Consider the following 22,645-nt stretch of genomic DNA (forward strand, 5'->3'; position numbering starts at 1 on the left):
TAAGTAAGAGTATAAATTCATTTATAATTATTATGAGATGTTATATTATGCAATGTTATGTGATAAAGTATGTTTATTTTAACTAATGTTTTACTTATCATGCTATGAACTGTTTTATTGCTTCATATTATAAAATGTGAAGTTAATTATGTAATAAGAAAATACAAAGGAAGATATTTATGTTTTATTACTATGTATCAAACTGTCCATTACTTAGTTTACTATTTAGCCATACTTTTATTGAAAACAACAAACCCTGGATACATGGATGTCTAGTAAACACTAGTGATGAGATATTTAATAAACAATTAAGGGCTTAAATTATATATGGTCGGTTTGCTTGAACTTGCTGAGCTGTGGACTCACTCTTCCACCTATAAATTTTTATAGATGTGGTTGAGGAGGAAGAAGAAAAAGAAGCGGACCTGTTCGAATGTCCGATCTATGACGAGAGAGGTTCGTTAAAGATCTATAAACCTTCGAAAACTTCAGAAAACAAAGGTGAATTCTTTAGCCTATGCAGAAAGATTTTATACAAGAACAATACATACAATGATCTATTTGGCTAAGCACAAACAAAATCCAACTTTTTCTTGAAATAAATGTACATAAAGTCTGGATAATCAAGGCAGGAACACAGAATATAAAGGATAATGCTGATAAAGATAATTAACTACCAGAGCTTAGGCCCAATATATCAACTCAATTGCTTTTGTCTTTTCCTCCTATCGTGGATGACCTGAACCAAGGTATCCACACTGAAGTTGTCTTCTGGTAAATCTTGTATGCCTCAGCTCTGTAATCTTGTTTCAGCATTCGGTCCTCCACAAGCTTAGTCACATACGCTAAGCACATACTATTGATAAGCGCTCCGAAAAAGGTCCATCCATGTCCCAGGTTCCATGCAAATATAACCAGTCCCCACCACCACAACTGCTCTCCAAAGTAATTTGGATGCCGGGAGTAATTCCACAAGCCCTTGTCAAGATTGGGTACCATTGGCTTTCCAAGCTCCTTTTGTTTGCTGTTCCTAGTCACAAAGTCATGGAGTTGCATGTCCGCATGGTACGCGACAATGATGCCACACACAGAGACAACGATTGCAATTAAATCCCAGATGTTCAATGGCTCATTGACCGAGTGTACAACATAGAATGGGATGGTTACTCCAATCTGAAATACCTGCAAAACCACCCATATAATTAGCTGACATAGTTTGGAAACCCATTGAGGTAATTCATCGAGCAGTTAACGTGACGTCAGATAGGCACATTAAACTACCTGCTGAGAGAGGTAGCGGCGAGGAAGGACACCCACCACCAGTGCTTGCCGTACTGTCGGCGCATATCGGTGAACCTCCAGTCCTCCCTGGCGCCCCACCGCCAGCCTTCATGCCTGAAGTAGTTATGGGTGAGCATTAAACCCCACAGCCAGGTCATCAACATCGCGATCCTCGACCTCCACCAGTTGAAGTGAGCCAAAGGGTGAGTTGCGTAGTAATGAACAAGCATCACCAGTATCACCGTCCAATACAAATCTATCATCTGTACCCAAGCCAAACCAAACAGCGAAAGTCAACGATCAATCGGAAAGAAAAAACGACAAAAAGCAGCAAGTAGGCACGTACCCAGTGGCTGTCCTGGATATGGCCGATGAGCCAGAAGAGCACGTTAACGTTGAGGAAGAAGAGGGCGTTGGCTAGCAGAAGAGGGTGGTGATAGCACCATGTCCAAAGCGGAGGAAGAGAAAGCGAATCTCCCTCACTCCCAGTAGAAGCAATACGGTTAAGGAAGGAGAGGTAGAAGAGTATGGAGGGAAGGGGAGCTAAAAATGCTACAATGGCGTTTTTCAAGTTACCACCTTGTTCGTGTCCTTCGTTTGTGCTTGAGAGGCCTATTTATATTCTTCACAATGTTCAAAAAGACAACCAGCCTCAATACATAAATATCCAACTTTATTCAGATCTGAATACAATATTCGAACACACAATTACATGGCAAATACAAATTCATCAGTAGTTTCACTAATTCTCAAGATCGATACGTATGCCATACATAATGTTTAGATAAATTTATAGTACAACGACACATTAAAATGAGCCTAGAGGCTAGGTCTGTACCACGTCAAGAGAGAAGTGAAAAGTGAAAAGACAAAGGTTAGGTTCCTAAAGCTACAGGATAAGCTAAGAGCAGCAATAAGCAAAAAGCATGCATGGAACTTTAGGAAAGCTTACCGGCAGAGCTCTTGCTCCAGAGGACCTGACCATCGATAGCAGTGAGATGCTGATCATCAAGGCGCTTCCATGTTTTGATTGACTTTACTGCACCCCAACCACCCTTTTCTGTTTTCTCCAAGTTCGCTACCACCACCCTTGCTCTCCTTGACCATCCAGCCTTCCCATAAGCATGGAATCCAAATCCCCCAACATAACAGAGCTGTATAGTGCTTAGCTTGCCACAGAAGTCATTGAGATGATCATGGCCAGTGAAAGCTGCCTTCACATCCCCTGCAGCTACCATGGTCGTGAAGAAGCCAGAGTTCACAGAAGCAGAGCTAATGCCTTCCTGTTTCACACCAGTGAAGTTGGTCGAGTCAAAACTTGCAGATTCCGGCAACGGAATGTGAAAGTATACAAGCCCCGGTGCAGGTCCTTTCTGAGCCTCTGGCTTGTCCATGTATGCTCTCTGCAATGAAAACAGGTATGGTTGATAAACAGATTATCATAAGTGTATTCTTTTTGTGATATTCTATACAAAAAAAGAGGTCAGTACCCGAAGCTTTGCAGAAGTGCGTTCAAACCATAGTTGTTGAGAGGGTTTAATCCAACCATAGCCAGGGATGGAAGAAACGGTGGACTTATCTCCACTGTCAAGGAAGTACAGATTGAGAACCGACTTGTTTTCAAAACCAGAGCCCCAACCCCACCAACCTCGATGTTATAGTTCCCAAAACCATCAATAATGTGGGCTTCCACAGGATTGACCCGAGACAGTGTGTTCTTCATGCCAACTATATGTTTCATCACCCCTTCCCTCGAGAGGGTAGATTCCTGATCATGGTTCCCGAGAACGGCAGCCCATGGGATGTTGGATGAGATTGCTGGCGCAAATGCAGCATTCAAAGACTTGGCCGCATCCGTAGCGTAAAACCCAAAGATGTTATCCCCTGCACCAAAAAGTTAACAGTCGCACAGGTTGAGTAGAATCCATAACCAAACATACTCAGCTTAGCAAGCTTAAGATACTGTCATGGGGTGAATTGGGTAATAAGCTTAGCAAATGATGTCAATGAGCGCTGTTCTGTACATAGTAAAAAGTGCCCACTTGCAATATTACTTGTAAAAGGAAGCAGCATAAAGAGAAGAAAGACAAGTAGTGTACCGGTGAAGACAATGAGATGGGGGTTCTCGGCGAGGATCATGCGGCGCACAAAGGCGGTGATGTTGAGGTCAGAGCAAGAGGCGACCTGTCTCGGGACCACGTCCTCAAAAGGCGTGTCTTGCCGTCGGCGAAATGCATGTCCGCCACTTGTATTACGATATATTTTATCAGTTTAGCTTAGACTAGTTATTATTTAGTTAAGCTTCTATTAATTAGTTTCATTTTCTGTTATTCAGTTTTGTATGAGCTGGATCCTAGCTGTACAGTCGAGTTGTATCCTTAGTCTTAGTATAAATATCTGACTCTCATTTGTATTTCATTTACACACTTTTATCAATACAAGAAGAATTTTCTTCTCTCAAACACTTTCCTCTCTTCAAGTTTTCTTTCATCGCTTTCCTTTCTGAAAGTCAATATGGTATCAGAGCAACCATCAATGGCGTCTGGCTCTTTCTCTTTCGCATTCTCTGATTCTTCCAGTCCTTATTACCTTCGTCACAGGGACAGTCCAGGCTCCGTTCTCATTTCTCAACTTCTCCAATGGGACAATTATCACACTTTGAGCCACTCGATAATCATGGCTTTAACAGCCAAGAATAAGCTCAAATTTGTTGATTGATCGTTGAAGAAACCATTTACTGAGCTCAAAGATGAATTTCACGTATGGAATTGCAGTAATAATATGGTGTTATCCTGGATCTTGAATTCTGTGTCCAAGGATATTGCGACGAGTGTGATCTACATCAATTCGGCCGAAGAAATGTTGAACGATTTAAAGGATTGTTTTTCACAGAAAAATGGGCCTCGGATCTTCCAATTGCAAAAGGCAATTTCTTCTTACTCACAACAGAACCTCTCTGTCAGTGAGTATTATACTTGACTCAAGGGGCTTTGGGATGAATTGACCAGTTATAGGCCAATTCCACAGTGTTCCTGTGATACTCCGAAAATTCTTGCTCATCATTATCATCAAGATTACGTTTTTCAGTTCCTCATGGGACTGAATGACAATTTTGCTCAAATTCGAGGGCAAATTCTCCTTATTGATCCATTGCCATCGATCAATAAGGTGTTTTCTCTAGTTATTCAGGAGGAAAGGCAGCGTGTGTGATTTCTGCTAATCCTATTCAAGTTGAAACCGTTGCACTGGTGACGAAGACTACTTCACAGTACCAGAATCAGCCGAATCGTATTGGCAAACCACCGTTTCGCAAAGAAAGACTTGTATGCATTCATTGTGGTTTGCTCGGCCACACAATGGAGAAATGCTACAAACTCCATGGTTATCCGCCAGGGTACACATTCAACAAGAACAAGCTGAATTCTTCTTCAGCTAATCAAGTTCAAGAAGTTTATCAACCTTTCCAGGTTCCTCAGCTATCTATCTCTAAGGAGCAGATACAACAGCTGCTGGCCGGCTCTAATCAAGTCGTCCACCTCAACTTCAGCTGCTGAAGTTCCACCTTTAGCACATCAAAGTCGTCAACTCTCAGGATCATTTGTTTTCTAATATGGGAGGTAATGGTTTTAATTCCATTCCTTTTTCTTTTGCTTCTTTCCTTTCGAAATTGAAGAACTCTATGGTTCACTATGTGATTTCCTCTGCTTCTATTTCTGTTTCTTTGGAAATGAAGCATTCCGTGTTTTCAACTTCACATTTACCACCTCATATTTCATTTGTTAATCTTCATTCTTGGATTATCGATACTGGTGCTACTGATCATATGATCAGTACAATTTCATTATTCACCTCAAATATTGCAACCATTTCTTCTCATGTAAAACTACCAAATGGCAATTATGCCATGGTTACTCATATCGGTACAGTTAAGCTTTCTGAACATCTTATTTTACATGATGTTCTTTGCGTTCCTTCTTTTTCTTTCAACTTGATTTCGGCTAGCAAGTTGATTAAACCTCTTAATTGTTGTCTAATCTTTCTTGCTAATTTCTGTTTCATACAGAGTTTGTTAGATTGGATGACGATTGGAGTGGGTAGACTGCGTGGTGGTCTCTTCTACTTGCTGCATAAGCCACATTTACATTCTACACAGGTATATTATGCTTCAATAAAGAATGCTTCTACTGACATATGGCATTATAGGCTAGGTCATTTGTCACATTCTAGAATGAAATTGTTAGACAATTTCATTTCTTTTGTTCCTTGTAGTCCTAATTTTGTTTGTACAGTTTGCCCTCTAGCAAAACAGCATAAGCTTCCTTTTCCATCTAGCATTTCTGTTTCACAGGCCTCATTTGATATGATTCACTGTGATCTGTGGGGTCCTTTTAATGTGAAATCCAATAATAATGCTAGTTTCTTTTTGACAATTGTGGATGATTTTAGTCGTTTTACTTGGGTGTTTTTGTTACATTCTAAATCCTAAACTCGTTGTTTTATTCAATACATCTTTCAAATGGTTGAAACTCAATTTCATACCAAAGTTAAATGTTTATGTTCGGACAATGGGGTTGAATTTAATATGGTTGAATTTTTTTATGGCTAAAGGAGTTATTCATCATCGATCATGTGTTGAAACTCCTCAGCACAACTCGATTGTTGAACGTAAACATCAACACCTTTAAACGTAGCTCGTGCCTTGCGTTTCCAATCACATCTTCCTTTGAATTTTTGGGGTGATTGTGTACTCACAGCCGTTCACCTCATTAATAGACTTCCAACCCCTTTACTCTCAAATAAATCTCCTTATGAGATATTATTTTCTAAACCTCCTTATTCACATTTGCGAGTCTTTGGATGTCTTTGCTTTGCTTCAACTTTAACAAGAAATTGTCATAATTTTGATTCTAGAGCTATCCCTTGTTTGTTTTTAGGATATCTAGCTAGTGTCAAAGGTTTCAAGTTGCTTAACTTGCAAACTAAGTCAATTTTTCTATCTCGAAATGTGATTTTTCATGAGTCTATTTTTCCTTATAAATCATTGTCTAAATCTGATTCCTTAGATTTTAATCATTCTGTTTTACCTCATTCCTTTTATGATTTTCCAGATTATGTTTCTCATCCTATTCCACATATTCCTTCCTACAATTCTCCTTTACATACGCCCTCAGTTCCTACTTCATTAGATAATGCAGATTTTGTTCCAAATTCAGTTCCTGTTTCTGTTGATCTAATTTCTGTTTGACAATCTACTCGTGTTAAATGTAAACCTGGTTGTTTGCAACAATATCACTGTAAGCTTGCCACTCACCCATCTTCTTCATCCTCTACTGACGAACAAGGTATTCCTTATTCCCTTTCATCTTGCATTGCTTATGACAAACTTTCTTCTACTCATAAACATTTTTGTCTTAGTCTTTCTTTTCATATTGAACCCAAATATTTTTACCAAGCCGTTAAATCATAGTCTTGGATAGATGCTATGCATGCTGAGATATCTGCACTTGAAATGGGTTTATAAACTCAAGTACAAGGCCGATGGCTCTATAGAGCGTCACAAGGCCAGGCTTGTTGCCAAGGGATACACATAGTGTGAGGGCCTGGATTACTATGACACCTTTTCTCAAGTTGCTAAGCTCACTACTGTGAGAATTTTACTTGTTGTTGCTGCCAAAATTGGTTTTTACACCAATTAGATGTGAATAACGCCTTTCTACATGGTGACTTACCCGAAGAGGTTTATATGACTCTTCCTCTCGGTTTTGATTGTAAAGGGACTTTGTTACCTGCTGGCTGTAAACAAGACACATCTAAAGTCTGTAAACTAAACAAGTCTTTGTACGGTTTAAAACAGGCTTCGAGACAGTGGTTCTCCAAATTCTCTACCACTTTACTTAATTCGAGTTTTACCCAGTCTCATTCTGATTATTCTTTGTTTGCCCGGGTTCAAGGTTCTTCTTTTGTGATTCTATTGGTTTATGTTGACGATATTATCCTGGCTAGCAATGACTCTCAGGCTAATTCTCAGTTGATAGTGTATTTGAAAAATCAGTTTAAGTTAAAAGACCTCGGACCTCTGAAGTTCTTTCTTGGTTTAGAGGTTGCCCGAAGTGCTCAAGGTATTTCTATTTCTTAGCGAAAGTATACCTTAGAGATTATTGATGATTGTGGTCTCCTTGCTTCTAAACTTGCTAAGTTTCCCATGGAGTCAAACTTGAAGTTATCTTAGTCTGATGGTGTTTTGCTTTAAGATCCATCAGTTTTCCGAAGGTTAATTAGTCGTCTTCTCTACTTGACAATCACACACCCGAACAGCTCATATGCAGTGTAGAAGCTTAGTCAGTTCATGGCTCATCCTAGACAGCCACAGCTTGATGCAGCGTACAAAATTTTGAGATACCTTAAAGGGTCTCCTGGTTAAGGTCTTTTCTTCTCATCTTCTTCTACTTTTCACTTAAAAGCCTTTTATGATTCGGATTGGGCAGGATGCCCAGACACTCGATGTTCAATCACTAGCTTTTGTGTTTTCTTAGGCGAGTCTCTTATTTCCTGGAAATCCAAGAAACAACATACTGTTTCTCGGTCTTCAACTGAGGCAGAATACCAGTCCATGGCTTCCACAGCATGTGAGATTGTTTGGCTTCTCTCTTTACTTAAGGATTTCAGGATTGATCACCCACAAGCTGCATTACTTTTCTGTGAGAGCAAGGCTACCCTCCATATTGCTGCAAACCTGATTTTCCATGAGAGGACCAAGCATATTGAGCTTGATTGCCATCTTGTTCGAGATAAAATACAAGAAGGCATTCTACGGACTCTTCACATTAATACTCAGCATCAGGTTGCTGATATCTTCACCAAGCCTTTAGCTTGGGGTCCTTTTCAATTGCTCAAGTGCAAGATGAATGCTATTGACATATTCCCTTTATCTTGAGGGGGGGGGGGGGGGTATTACGATATATTTTATCAGTTTAGCTTAAACTAGTTGTTATTTAGTTAAGCTTCTGTTAATTAGTTTCATTTTCTGTTATTCAGTTTTGTATGAGCTGGATCCTAGATATACAGTCGAGTTGTATCCTTGTATCCTTAGTCTTAGTATAAATATCTGACTCTCAGTTGTATTTCATTTACGCACTTTTATCAATACAAGAAGAATTTTCTTCTCTCGAACACTTTCCTCTCTTCATGTTTTCTTTCATCGCTTTCCTTTCTGAAAGTCAATAACTTGCAGTATCTTAAACTCCCCACTTTTCCCAAACCGCAATTGTTGTTCCGCTGCAAAGCCCCAGATCGGAAGCCAATAAATACAAAGGATTGCCACCACCAACACCATCAACTTCCAACCTTTCCATTTTCTTCTTCTTTTTTCAAAGTTCAAACAAGCCCAAAAAATTCCATCCAACGCCGAACTCCGTACTCTTTTCTCTCTCTCCGACTTCCTTCTATCTTCTTTGTTTTACATTTACAAAGAATATACTTCTCACGACTGAAGATATACTTGAATACTTTGAGCTCCAAGCACCAATTAAGTCGGATGAGATTAAGGTAATTATCACCGAATTAGACCCCGTCTAAAATTGACAATATAATTCATATCACCAATTTTAGATTTTTTATTTGCACTGAAAATGAGATTAAGGTAATTAATTATCACCAAATGTTTCTACTTCTCTTCTAGTTGCAAAAAACAGAAGATGTCTTCTTCACCTTCAACAACCTCTCATTAAGTGCCCTATGAAATATGAATGCAGGAATTATGTTCTTCACCTAACCGGAATGGGGGTAGGCAGAAATTAAAACCAAAAAAATAAAACAAAAAAATAAAGAGGGAAAAAAAAGGTTTAAACTTACTTTATGTCTCTTTCTAATCATCAATCCAATCCAAACCATTTGTGGACTAGGACTTCTTGTCGGAACACGTGTATTTGTATAGCAAAATTTTTCTTTAAATTAGTTAAAGGAAGTTTTTTTAAGGATAACTTCACAAAAAGTATCGAATTAAACGCCGTTTTGAGATAAGGGTACTGAACTAGCAAACGTCTCAAACTGAAATATCCACGTTTCTAAATGTCTCACTTAAAGGTACTCTGTTAGGATTTACTGTTAAATCCTAACGGAGTACCCAAAATACCCCTATTTTTTTAGGAAAAAAAATTTAGGATTTAAGTGTTGGTCAGAATTTAACGGAATTTGCAAAAATATCCATGCCTAATTTTTTTTTTAAAAAAAGCACAGTTGGAAATATTTACAGGATTTAACAGCAAATCCTAACAGAGTACCTTTAAGTGAGACATTTGAAACGTGAATACCCTTGTTTGAAACGTTTGCTAGTTCAGTACTCTAATCTCAAAAGGCCGTATAATTCGATACCTTTTTGTAAAGTTATTCATTTTTTTAATTAATCAATCTATTAACTGACCTATATTTTTAGAGGACGCATTATTTAATACAATTAATAAAACATGTAATTTTCATAGTTATTTTTAAAAATATATATCAGTTTAATAAACTAAATGGAAAAAATTTATGTGATTTGTCCCTTAATTAAATAAACTTACACACTTCTCGATTGCCCACCCAGCGGCCTAACGGGACAAGGGAACTGCAAATTACCTGTTCGGCACGGCAAAGAAAGGCCGGAGAAATCAACTAGAGCCCACCTGCGTACAACATAACTGAGAGTAAATCGCGTACAAGACAACAAAAACAACAATGTATTAATGGGTTTTGCAGATTTTCAAACATTTTACGAAGAATGGGTTAAATACTTAATTTCCCTCTGTGGTTTGCAAATTTTATTTTTTGCCCCTAGAGTTTTCATTTTTATCATAGGTGGTACCTGTGGTATGGGAAAAGACGGACTTAGTAACTCCATCCAATTTTCCGTTCAAAACTAACGTCCAGCCATGTCATCCTATAGGTGTTCGCGTACATACACGACATCTGTCCCCATGCACACCTCAGTGTGAGAGAAACATGCACGTCAACCTCTCCACTGCCACATCACTTAAGAGGGAAACTAAAATGGTGAATTTTCAAAAAAACAAAGAGTAAATATTTCTTTTTGGTGCAGACAATACCATTTTTCTTAACTTCCAATTATTTCTAGCTTAATTCCTCAAAGTTCGTCTTTCTCCCCCAAATATCTTTCGTTCCTTCTCGCCCCATTCAATCTCCCCCCAAAGCTAGTTCCAGCATTTAGGCTGGATTTGTTGTCGGATGCTTAGAAGTAGATTTGCAGTTAGATTTTCTTGGAACCCACTTTGCCAACCTTCTCGAAACCCACTCGTGACAGAGTACCAGCAAAAGACAGAATGTAGTTCTGAGACCCGAAAGTTATATTTCATGATGCTTTGTGTGATCTTTCTTTGTGATATGAAGAAGAACCTGACCCAAGAAGCTTTATATACATCTTTTGTCTTGGGGTTGGTTGTTAGGAAAAGTAATTTATATATATTAGAGTATGGTTTTGTGGGCAAAGCATAAAGTGCCGAACTTTATGTAGGGTCCCCAATGCACTGTGTTTTGTGTGTTTTTGTCGGTTGTAGCTTTTGGCATTTTCAGTCATGTTCTTGTTTGAAGATTGTTAGGAACGATGTGTAAAGAATTGGGTCTGGGGTTCAAATTGGTCTTCCAACTTCCAAAAAGTTGGATGTAGTTGAGTGAGAGTGTAACACCCCGAACTGGCTAGGGTTTGGGTCGTCCTTATACAAACTCAGAGACGCAAAAATCATAAGGTCTGCCAAAGTACTCAACTAGGATGCATGATTTCTAAAGTGAACGGAAATGGTTAAATTCATAAACTTCATTACAAGCTGAAACGATTATCAAAATAACAGTTAAGTCTGACAACATAGATAAAAGCTTAAAGGGCATAAGTTCATGCTAGTGCACGTGTGACAACAAAAGGGTCATACAATGCTCCTACTGCTAGCCTAAATTCCCATTTCGAGCCGCCTAGGTCTCACTGCTCAAAACCTGAAAACAAAACAAGTAAGGGTGAGCAAGAAATGCTAGGTAAAGTAGTCCTCAACCATAAAACAATTGAGTTAAATTCATTTTCTTTAAAAAAAAAAAAAACAATTTATTTGCTATCGCAATTCAAGGCACAATTAACAAATATCACTATTTACACAAGATAACCTTCTTATTAAAAATCCTTTCTTAAAACATTGAATCTCTTAAAAACCCTTCGAGACTTCCTGTGTCATATCGTTAATTAAATGCGATTCAATTCTCAATAAAACTAAGTTAAGGCCTATTCTTTTATATGGAACATATAATTATACAAATATACTTAAAACTGCTTTCTCATAATATGGCCCATGTACACTATTACGCCATGTGTACTTAGGGTTGCGCGGTCTTTGCTGTGACCATGGCAGGTAACTATGGCCGTAGGCCTGCCCCACCAGCTAATGAATCAAAGTGCACTTACCATGACCTAGAGACGAATTACCGCTTTCTCAACGTTCTTCAGCAGGCGTACTTCCATCTCAAGCAACGGTACAAAAATCTCATTCTCATAAATTATTCTTATTCCTTTCACTTTCTTGTAGTACATTTTGGAGCAACGTGTGAGAAGGTTTTTACACTTCCCATTTCATTACTACCAAAAGTAGTGACTTCCCATCTCGAGAGTAAAATAAGCAATTTTTTCTATAATTGGAAAGGCCTTTAGAACTGAGGTTTTCTCAAAATTGGTGCTTTCAAAAATATCATTTCCACCAAATAACTTTCATATCAAAACTAGTTTAAGACAAATCCTTCATGCAAACAATATAAATTGAAATACAGAACGAGAACAATTATTGGCAAATATGCTAATAAAGAGATAAAATTATATGACATAAAACAATTTTAGAAGGGGTAGAGGATCCCTTATATCTTTAAACGCAGCTACTGAAATTCTCTGGCAGCTAGCTTGTCACCTGAGTATGAGTTCAAACAATTGTTACTACGTACTCGTCACTAGACACATAATAACTTATCTACCGTTCGGTCTACTAGTCTAATGAGAATGGATTCTAAGTTAAAAAATTAAAAATTAAACTGATTCGACATGCATAAATTTATTAATACCAGTCCCTTTACGATTTGTGTACATGTTTTAACATATATTAAAAGAAAGTATTAACATGTGCTAACAACTCTAAAATTCTGAGAAACCTTGGTATTACAGAGTAATACATATACTTAAAAATAATTTATTAAAAGCTTTGTGATTTTTAACAACTAATAGAAAGGTTTGAAACACTAGGATTAAAATTGTTATGTTTCTATGTGGAACAGATTTAAAACAAACAAAATTTAATACAAGCATACCATGAAAAGACTTGTTACAGGTTGTCGTTTGGATAGACAGCGGAGATAATAAAAACAACTCATAATTTATACATTGAAAAAAGAGAAGAGAAAGAAACAAAACACAATATCGGTAATTTCTCTAAATAGCATTCGGCTGCTGACTAAAAGGGAGAGAGGAAAAAAAATATATAGATATATATAAACACAGCAAGTCTAAACTTGCAACGGCTGAATGGAAAAATTGAAATTAAGAAATAAAACCAATGGAGTACATTGCACAAAATGGCTGGAGCAAAGAATTGAAGAAAGAAAAATGAATAAATAAACAAGCAAAAGTGAATGACTTAGGCGTGGGTTGCTGGGATAAACGAGAAAGGACAAAACAAAAAGGGCCTACAAAACTTTGGTTGTATAGCATCAAGGCAAGAAACCCATAAATAATAAATAAAGAGAATAAAGGTAAAAGTCAAGTTGAAAGTCTGATTCTTGAAGAAAGAAAACATCAACAACAAAAAGAATAATAATAATAAAGAAGAAGAAGACAAGGTAAGTCGTGCTACCAAGAAGGCCACGGTTAGCAGTGAAGAGAACAAAATAAATAATAATAATAAAAAAAAAAAAGGAAGTGCAACCCATAATAGGTACAATGAATAAATAAAAGAGAAATACAACTAAAGTACAAAAGTATCGAAAAAGGGGTGAAACAGAAAGATAAAAATAATAAGTAGCAAGAGAACAACATGTGAATGTACGGTAGTTAGATAAGAGCAAAAGAAAAGAAAAGAAAGAAACACTAAACCATAAAGTTGAAGACTTGCCAAGGTTATTTGAAAGAGAAGTGAGGAGGAAAGGTACAAGAAATTTACCTGCAGTGGTCCCCAACAGAGAGAGAGAGAGAGAGAGAGAGAGAGAGAAAGACAACTCGCAGGAAATGTTTGGGGTGAGAAAGGGTGAGGCGGCTAATAGGGTTGTGAAAAGGGGGGAGATGGGCTAACTTAAGTACATATTTATAGGGCTAGGGGGTGACAATTTGGGCTTTTGCATCAAAAATTAAAATTGGGTATAAATATTAATATAATATTATTAAAAGTAAAAGCATTTACTTAATAAAATATGAAAATCGATTATCTGATAAAATTTTTTTAATTTTTTTTTTAAACCATTCTCATTGCTAAGTCAACCCACTATTGCCTAGTTTCTCACTTAAGGGTAAATTACCATTCTATCCCTTAAAGAAGATCAAGGTTATTACAATCGTCCATCCTTAAAAGGATTCTGTCCTTGGAATTCAAAACCAACTATTCTAGCAACTAAGGAAGGTACATGAGGTGTCCGAATCGGACTCAAGCCCGTCAACAACTCTCACCACATCTGCTGGATAGTTAACATCCCTATCTACATCTGGATCGTAATAGACGTTCGGATTCTCCCTTCGATACCCATACTGGGCCTTCTTCCAGGCTGAAGTTAGAGTAGCACGTACTAGCGTTGTCGGTGTCTGATGAGTACAAAATATTAGTTTGCATTTGTACCCCCTTAATTTGCATTTGTTAAGCCTTTATGTTAGTTTTTGTGTTGGCTGCATTCTGTTGGACAAAATCACTTCTATGTAATGTTACTGCTTTCACAGGGATGTTGTTTTATCCAGAGTCTACTCTTCAGCTATGTTCTTCGAGAAGATTCTGTGAAGTTTTCAAGGATTTATTTCGGTTCCCTGGCAGCCGTCCGGACGAAGTGGAATTTCGTCCAGACGCTCATCAGTCAGCAACATCCGTCCGGACAACGAGAACTTTCTGTCCGAACGCCCATCAGTGTCTAGAAGCTTCGAACAGTTCAAGATTGCATCCGTCCGGACGTAATGGCAAATCATCTGGACGCTCTTCAGAGTTCGAGAAGATCCCAGTGTTCCAGCGCATCCGTCCGAACGACGTGGTTATACTGTCCGGACGCCATTCAGGGTTTGACAAGCATTAGGGTTTCTGCCTTAAGACACAATTATGGGAAGACGGCTGCTACCGTCCGGACGATGTGTTATCCCGTCCGGACGATGTTCTCCATAAGGCAAGACGTGCATACAAAGTTCAACTGTCCAGACGTCAACCTTCATGGTCCAGACAATCAAGCTTCATATATGGAAAATGCGTGCACCAGTTCAACCGTCCAAGCGTCACCCTTCAGGGTCTGGACGCTCCAAAGCCTTATTATGGTAATTACGTGCAGCCAAAGTGCAACTGTCCGGACGCTAGGGCAACACCGTCCGGATGTGGCCTTGTTATGGGAGCTTTCAATACTATTTTGGAAAGGTGGTTGCAGTTGACCGTCCGGACACTCGGTCAAGCCGTCCAGACGCCCTCCGGTATTTTGATCATAACTTTTTACTCAAATATCAGATTGGGACAAAATTGGCGTCCTTGGAAAGCTGACAAAAAATGCTATCAACTGACCATCTGGACGGCCACTATAAGCATTCGGACGGCACCCATCGGGACGGAAATATTTTCCCGTCCGAACGGCCCTGTAGAAAATTCCAGAATTACTTTCTGTACAAGAAAAACTTGACCCGTCCAGACGCGTGTGTTTCAAACTCCGTTTTTGGCTCAAAATAGGGTTTCCTAAGCCTATAAATAAGAGGCTCTAGGCATGCTTTCAACACAAAATTCGGTGGTGAATTCTCTACAGCTTAGAGAGGATGTTTATGGAGATATTGAAGATCTGCTAGCTCTCTAGCTTTGCCAAGTGTGTGATTTGATCAGCTGTGAAGTCTATCTTATGGGTTGGCCCTAAGATAAAGGATTCCATTGAAGACCCCTTCAGGTAGGAGACCTGGTTGGGAAGCGTTCGTTTTGGGTTACACGTTAGAGATCAAGGTACGACCACTGCATCGGGTGTATGTGAGTGTTACTGTCTTGTATCTAGCTTTGTCTTCTGAATAGTGGATATCCTGGGTTTGGCTGCCCCGGAGTGATTTTTCTCTTAATTGAGTTTCCACTTCATCAACAAAATATTTGTCTCCTTTAATTCCGCATTTAATATTTTGTTGCACACTGTTCACACACACTTGTTAAAATTAGAAGTTCATATTATTTTTTCAATTGGTATCAGAGCAGGTACACCATGTTTAGGATTTATTTCCTGAGCATGATCCTCATCTCTTGTGACTTCTATTTTTTTATTACACCTTTTATCATGAATTCTTCTCAGTTTTCTAATGAAGATTCTGATATTAAGCTCTTTAAGGTTTTTAATAAATTGAAAAATGCTCAACATTCTAAAGAGCTTAAAAAGGTGAAGGAAGAAAAAGAGTCATTGATTGTACAATTGTCTGAATCACATACTTTGATTGACTCTTTGAGATCTGAAAATACCATGTTGTTTAACATTATTGATACACTAGAGAATAAATTAAAAGAATCTGATGATCTCTTGAAAAATTTCTCAAGTGATAATTTGAAAAGCATGCTTTGTATTCATTTAGATGTTCCTAACAAGTATGGTTTAATTGCTAATGATTTGAGTACTTCTACTTCACATGCTTCTGATTCTAAATTAGATTCCACTATTATTAAGCCTGTGATAGTAGACACTGCTTGTTTGGATAATTCTTGCTTGAATAATCATGTGATGCCAAAATCCAAAGACATGGGTACACAAGCTCATGGTAAGTTTGTCCCTACTTGTCATAATTGTGGGAAGATTGGTCATATTAGGCCAAATTGTTATTTGTTGAGATCCCACAGGCCTTGGATTAAGCAGGATGCTTTGAGGAAAAGTGAAGCTGAAGATTCTTCCTCATCTAAATATGTCCCTCCTCATAGGAGACATATAGAAGGTAAGGGCAATGTTATTTGTAAGAATGCTAATCATAATTTTGCAGAGAATACAAAGAAGCATTCAAACAAAAGAAGCTTGCCTACCTGTCATCACTGTGGCATCACCGGTCACATCCGATCCAAATGCCCACAACTCCAGAAGTTGAAGGTTCAGAGGAAGCTGCCAACTAGAGCTACATCAGGCACTCTACCTCCTATGGCGCTTCAGGCTTCACGGCATCAGCAGCAATTTGTTCTTGCCTATCAGAGTGGCAAATCAAAGAAGAACAAATCAAGGCGCTACAAGAGAAAGCCGCAAAAGCCCATTAGCTACCATGACTATGAAGGGTTTCTGAGCCTGATACAAGATATGCTAAGGAGAATGGACAACATGGGCAAAACCTGCAAGCTACCGCCACGGGTTAAGCAAGTATGGGTCAGGAAGGATGAGACCATTCACCCCTTGATGGGGAGTTGACTCACCTAGGAGGTGATGTTTCCCATGTCTAGGATTTTGGTTCCTAAATCCTAGTGCATGTCAGGTATGTTTTGCATTGCATTGTTTTTCTTGTCATATCTTATTCATGCCTTGCATTCTGTTTGAGGAACCGTTTATTTTGTCCCCATATTTCTCTTATTGTCTTGAGAAACATCTGCAGATATTTTTGGGGATGACAGTTAAAGCACGTCGGGCGGCTGCATTTCTGTCTTGGTATTTCTAAACCTCTCTCCATGAGGACAGGTTTGGTTTTACCTTACATGCTGGGATTAGATGTCATTTCCTTTTCTAAGCATGTGTTTGTTGTTTTTCTGTTTATCGGTTTTCAACAAAAAAAAAAAAAAAATGGGGAGAAGATGCGAAACTTTATTTCTTTCTTTTGATAGCTTTTCAGATATTGCATGTATTTTTTTCTGATAACTCAGTTCATTGTGCATTTATTAAATATGATTATATATGATTGAGAGTTTATGCATGATATCTGCTAAGTTTTCCTGTTGCATCTTGATGATAGATTGTTACTTTCCTCATGCGATGAAAATGTGCACTTTCTAAGACTCCCTTGAGGTACATCTTTTCCTTCTCTGACCTCTGTGTTTCTAGAAATTTTGGATAAGAGAAGAATTTTTTGATAAGATGACCAAATTGACCTCATGCTAGTTGAACCTAGAGCCTATAAACTCTGGCACTCCCTATAGTTTGCCACCATAAGAAACAAGCAGTTAATCGTATGAAATCTATGCTTTACAGTATATATTCTCTGCTTATGTGCTACATTTGCTTTATGCCTTGTCCTTTATGTGCAAGTAAAAATTTTACCTTGTCCTTCATGGTACAAGTAAAATAATTAGATGCTGCATCTTAGGGGGAGTGTATCAGATGAGGGTGGCTAGGCCCTAGTAAGATAAGGTTTGACTTTTGGCTGATTTTTCATTGATTTTCTCTCTTGTTTAGAAAATCTGGTTGCTTTTTGTCATATCAGTTGAATTCATACCTTTTGGGAAAAGTCTTCACACACACGCATTGCATGAGTTGAGTAATCTATTTAAAATTTCTATCTGCATGGAAATTTGTGCTTATTGAATACTTAACTCTCATTTATATCTTTGCATATTTTTGCAATGCTATTTGACTGTTTTATCAATAGATTATACATGCGTGTTCTGAAGCTAACTTTTGAGAAAAATATTTTTCTGCAAATTTTTCTCCAGTTTCAGATTTTCAGTGTGAAGCGTCCGGATGGACCTACTCTTACATCCGGACAAGCGCAGTCTTGCCATATGCTGATCTAGCAGTTGTCATCCAGATGGTTAAGTGACACATTCGGACAAGATCTCTACAGGTTTAAGACTTGCGTCTCTTTTTCTGCCATACACATATCTTTTCATTTTTATTGATTTATCATGGCATGATGTGTGTTTTTCTTGTGGATTTCTCCCGAGATTTCGGCATTCTTTGCACATCTCTTCTCATCCTATGATCTTCATTGTGTTTTCCATTATTCTTTTAAGTTTTTGTGCTTTTAGAATATTAGAATATTTGTTGGGATATTTTATTGAGATAGAGTGCATGGAAATTCTATTCTGTCTATGTGTTGGGTGGATATTGTTATATCTGTGCTATTTGGATTGCTATATTTGCTTGTGTAATTCATGCGCATCCAAATTGCAAGTTGTCATAATACCACATTCTTTTTAGAACTAACAAGAACTAATATTTCCTTGTGGTGTTATGTTTGGATAGATTTCTGTTAAATCCTTTCAGGAATACGTTGTCCAGCAACTCTCAGCTCAATATATGACAGATGGATCCTTTGGAAAACTGACAGTGGTTGAAGTCGGATGTTCAAAATTTCCAAAGGTCTTGGGTTTTGAGATGAGCTTTTTCCCCAGCTCATGCAAAGCTTTCCGTAGCATTCCCTCAGATCTGCATCAGTCAAAGGTTTAGTGGTGAATCTCCTCATTATCTTGCAGACCAAATGCTTAGAGGATGTCAATCTGCGGATAACCAGTTTCAGGCTTTGCAAAATCAAGAGATTGAAGATTTTTCAGTCCATGGTTCCCGGCTTCCGGAGCTAGAAACCGAAGTAGTACAAATCCAGCCTTTACGGATTTCTCTCTGATACTCGATCAGCAGGATTTGGTACTTGGAGGATTTATGTTCCTCTCTTTTGAGCCACTTGCAGACTTTTCTCTATTTTCCTATTGTTTTGGATTTTAGAAAGTTTATGTCTATGGATATTATTACTCTATTTACCCTGGTCCTTCTGAGACCGTTAGGGGGAGTAATTGTTGTGTGGTTTTTCTCATTACTCTGTTTTACCCTTTGTCCCTTTGTGGCAAAAAGGGGAAGTAATTTTTGATTTGGACCGGGATTGTATTTTTAACCGGTCATGTGATTTTTGTCCCAGAATAGCCAAAGGGGGATTTTGTTAGTTTTTGTGTTGGCTGCATTATGTTGGACAAAATCACTTCTATGTAATGTTGTTGCTTTCACAGGGATTCTGCTTTATCCAGAGTCTACTCTTCAGCTATGTTCTTCGAGAAGATTTTGTGAAGTTTTCAAGGATTTATTTCGGTTCCCTGGCAGCCGTCCGGACGCTCATCAGTCAGCAACATCCGTTCGGACGACGAGAACTTTCCGTCCAGACGCCCATCAGTGTCTAGAAGCTTCGAACAGTTCAAGATTGCATCCGTCCGGACGTAATGGCAAATCGTCCGAACGCTCTTCAGAGTTTGAGAAGATCCCAGTGTTCCAGCGCATTTGTTCGGACGACGTGGTTATACTGTCCGGACGCCATTCAAGGTTTGACAAGCATTAAGGTTTCTGCCTCAAGACACAGTTATGGGAAGAATGTTGCTACCGTCCGGACGATGTGTGATCCCGTCCGGACGATGTTCTCCATAAGGCAAGACGTGCATACAAAGTTCAACCGTCCGGACGTCAACCTTCAGGGTCCGAACGATCAAGCTTCATATATGGAAAATGCGTGCACCAGTTCAACCGTCCGGACGTCACCCTTCAAGGTCCGGACGCTCCAAAGCCTTATTATGGTAATTACGTGCAGCCAAAGTGCAACCGTCCGGATGCTAGGGCAACACCTTCCGAATGTGGCCTTGTTATGGGAGCTTTCAGTACTATTTTGGAAAGGCAGTTGCAGTTGACCGTCCGGACGCTCGGTCAAGCCGTCAGGACGCCCTCCGATATTTTGATCATAACGTTTTACTCAAATATCGGATTGGGACAAAATCAGCGTCGTTGGAAAGCTGACAAAAAATGCTGTCAACTAACTATCCAGACGACCATTATAAGTGTCCGAACGGCCTTGCAGAAAATTCCAAAATTACTTTCCAGACAAGAAAAACTTGACCCGTCCGGACGCGCGTGTTTCAGACTCCGTTTTTTACTCAAAATATGGTTTCCTAAGCCTATAAATAAGAGGCTCTAGGCATGCTTTCAACACAGAATTCGGTGGTGAATTCTCTACAGCTTAGAGAGGGTGTTTAGGGAGATATTGAAGATCTGCTAGCTCTCTAGCTTTGCCAAGTGTGTGATTTGATCAGCTGTGAAGTCTATCTTAGGGGTTGGCCCTAAGGTAAATGATTCCATTGAAGACCCCTTCAGGTAGGAGACCTGGTTGGGAAGCGTTCGTGTTGGGTTACATGTTAGAGATCAAGGTACGACCACTGCATCGGGTGTATGTGAGTGTCTGTCTTGTATCTAGCTTTGTCTTTTGAATAGTAGATATCCTAGGTTTGGCTGCCCCGGAGTGATTTTTCTCTTAATTGAGTTTTCACTTCGTCAACAAAATATTTGTCTCCTTTAATTCCGCATTTAATATTTTGTTGCACACTGTTCACACACACTTGTTAAAATTATAAGTCCATATTATTTTTTCACTTTAGTTTTGTTATTTTCTGATTTTTTTGCTAGTTTTGATGTTTTAGTGTTTTACAGGAAATTGAATTAAAATGGCGATATTTTTATGTGAAATTGCAAGAAAAAATTCTAGACCCTTGAATTGAGCCATGCAAGACTTGGAGGCTCTTGACTTTATGTGAGATTTATATAGAAAAGACAAAAGTCTTTAAAGATCATAATCCCATCACGTGAAGGACATGCTCAATAAAGGCATAGGCATGCCAAGGCATAGGTCTCCTTTATGAAAGTCTCAGCACATGCAAGTTGCTATTTTCTCTCCTGAAATCACGTGGAAGTCAAGCCGAACCAAGACATACTGCAGACAAGGAACAGAAAAGAAGTGGTTGAATTTGCTATTTCCATAACAAGTTGACCCAGCAGTTTGAATTATTTTTTTCTCTTGTGAACGTGAAGAGGAGGTGCAAAACGAAGAGGAGAGAAACATTCACATGGACGTAGCCTTCCAAAGGAACAGCACCAAGACCCAGCAGAAATTTTATACACATTCTTCTTGGTGACCAGGCATGGGTAATGACCAAAGAAAATAAAAAATAAAGGAGCACCGAACCAGCCATGCAATCATTTCCAAGAAAGTCGTGGAGCACCGTTTGAAGAGCAGGTTTTCCAATTTCATTTTTTTGTGACTCTGTCCATAATTCACAGCACCCAAACATCATAAGCCATGAGACAACACAACGCAAGAAAAAAAGAAAGAAGAAGACACGTGAACTGGCCGGCCCTTCCCAAAAAGACAACAAAAATAGGAAGAAATAAGTTCTCTTTATTTTGGAAAGCATTGCACAAAAGTCTTTGCAAGCAAAAGGAAAAAATAGAAGACACAAGCTGGACCTGCAGGATATAGCAGAAATTGCAGAAATCTGAAGAGAAGAGGCGCCACTTTTAAGCATGTTTAAAACCTATCTTTTCCTTATAAAACGGGAGACACGAGTAGTGGGGGGGAGAGTTCTTTTTCTGTAGAAAAACATAGTCTAGAACGTGACTGGATAGTAGCTCCAGTCACGTTGGTTTTGTTATGATTTCAATTCTTTTCTTTACAAGTTTCTGTTCAGTTTTATTTTGCAAGTTCTGATTCTGTTCTTCCTCTTTTTCTTGTTTTTTTTATTCTGTTCTTCTCTTTTTATTTCAAAACCAAGTTCTCTCCTAAAAGAAAAAACATAAGACCAGACGTGACTGGGGCTAGCTCCAGTACACGCTGGTTTGCCTTTTCTCTTAGCAATTGCATTTTCTTTTTCTTTCTCCTTTTGTAAACATAGAGCAGATCGGTGGTTTTTGTTTTTATTTTTCTCGTTCCTTTGCTTCCCAGCATAACCTAGCCATTTTTACTGTAAATCCGAACGTGAGTGAGAGCAGTTCGGAGTCTTCTAGTTTATATTTCCAGCTCTTTCTTTCTTTTACGGCAGAGTTTCGAGTAGTTAGTTTCATTTTCTTGTATTTTCGTTTTAGTCTCCTACCATTTACTGAGTTTTTCGGTTACACAGACGTGAGAGGGAGCTGTTTTTTTTTTTGAGTTTTAAGTTTCATTTTCCTACCTTTTTTTTTGCTACAGCTGAGACACCCAGTTTTTTTTTTTTTTTTTCCTGTGGTGAACAGTGTGTGAGACGTGAGCTGCAACTCACGTTCCAGCTCCTGTTCACGCAGTCTCTTGCCCTTTCCAGTAGTTTTATTTATCTTTTTATTTTTATTTTTTTTTTAGTTATTCATGTCTTTTATAGTTGTAACTCAAGTTAATGTATTGTTTTTATTCATGAGAGGCTAACATCCTCAACTAAGGTTGATGATGAAACCTAACCATTAATAACACACACAT

General features: G+C 38.5%; 1 pseudogene; it reads right to left on the reverse strand.

The window, feature by feature from the left end:
- Positions 1-573: 573 nt before the first annotated feature.
- On the reverse strand, positions 574-3,354 carry LOC133863133 (uncharacterized; annotated as a pseudogene).
- Between the last annotated feature and the right edge of the window lie 19,291 nt (positions 3,355-22,645).

Source organism: Alnus glutinosa, chromosome 3, assembly GCF_958979055.1.
Source record: "Alnus glutinosa chromosome 3, dhAlnGlut1.1, whole genome shotgun sequence".
NCBI classification, from domain to species: domain Eukaryota; kingdom Viridiplantae; phylum Streptophyta; class Magnoliopsida; order Fagales; family Betulaceae; genus Alnus; species Alnus glutinosa.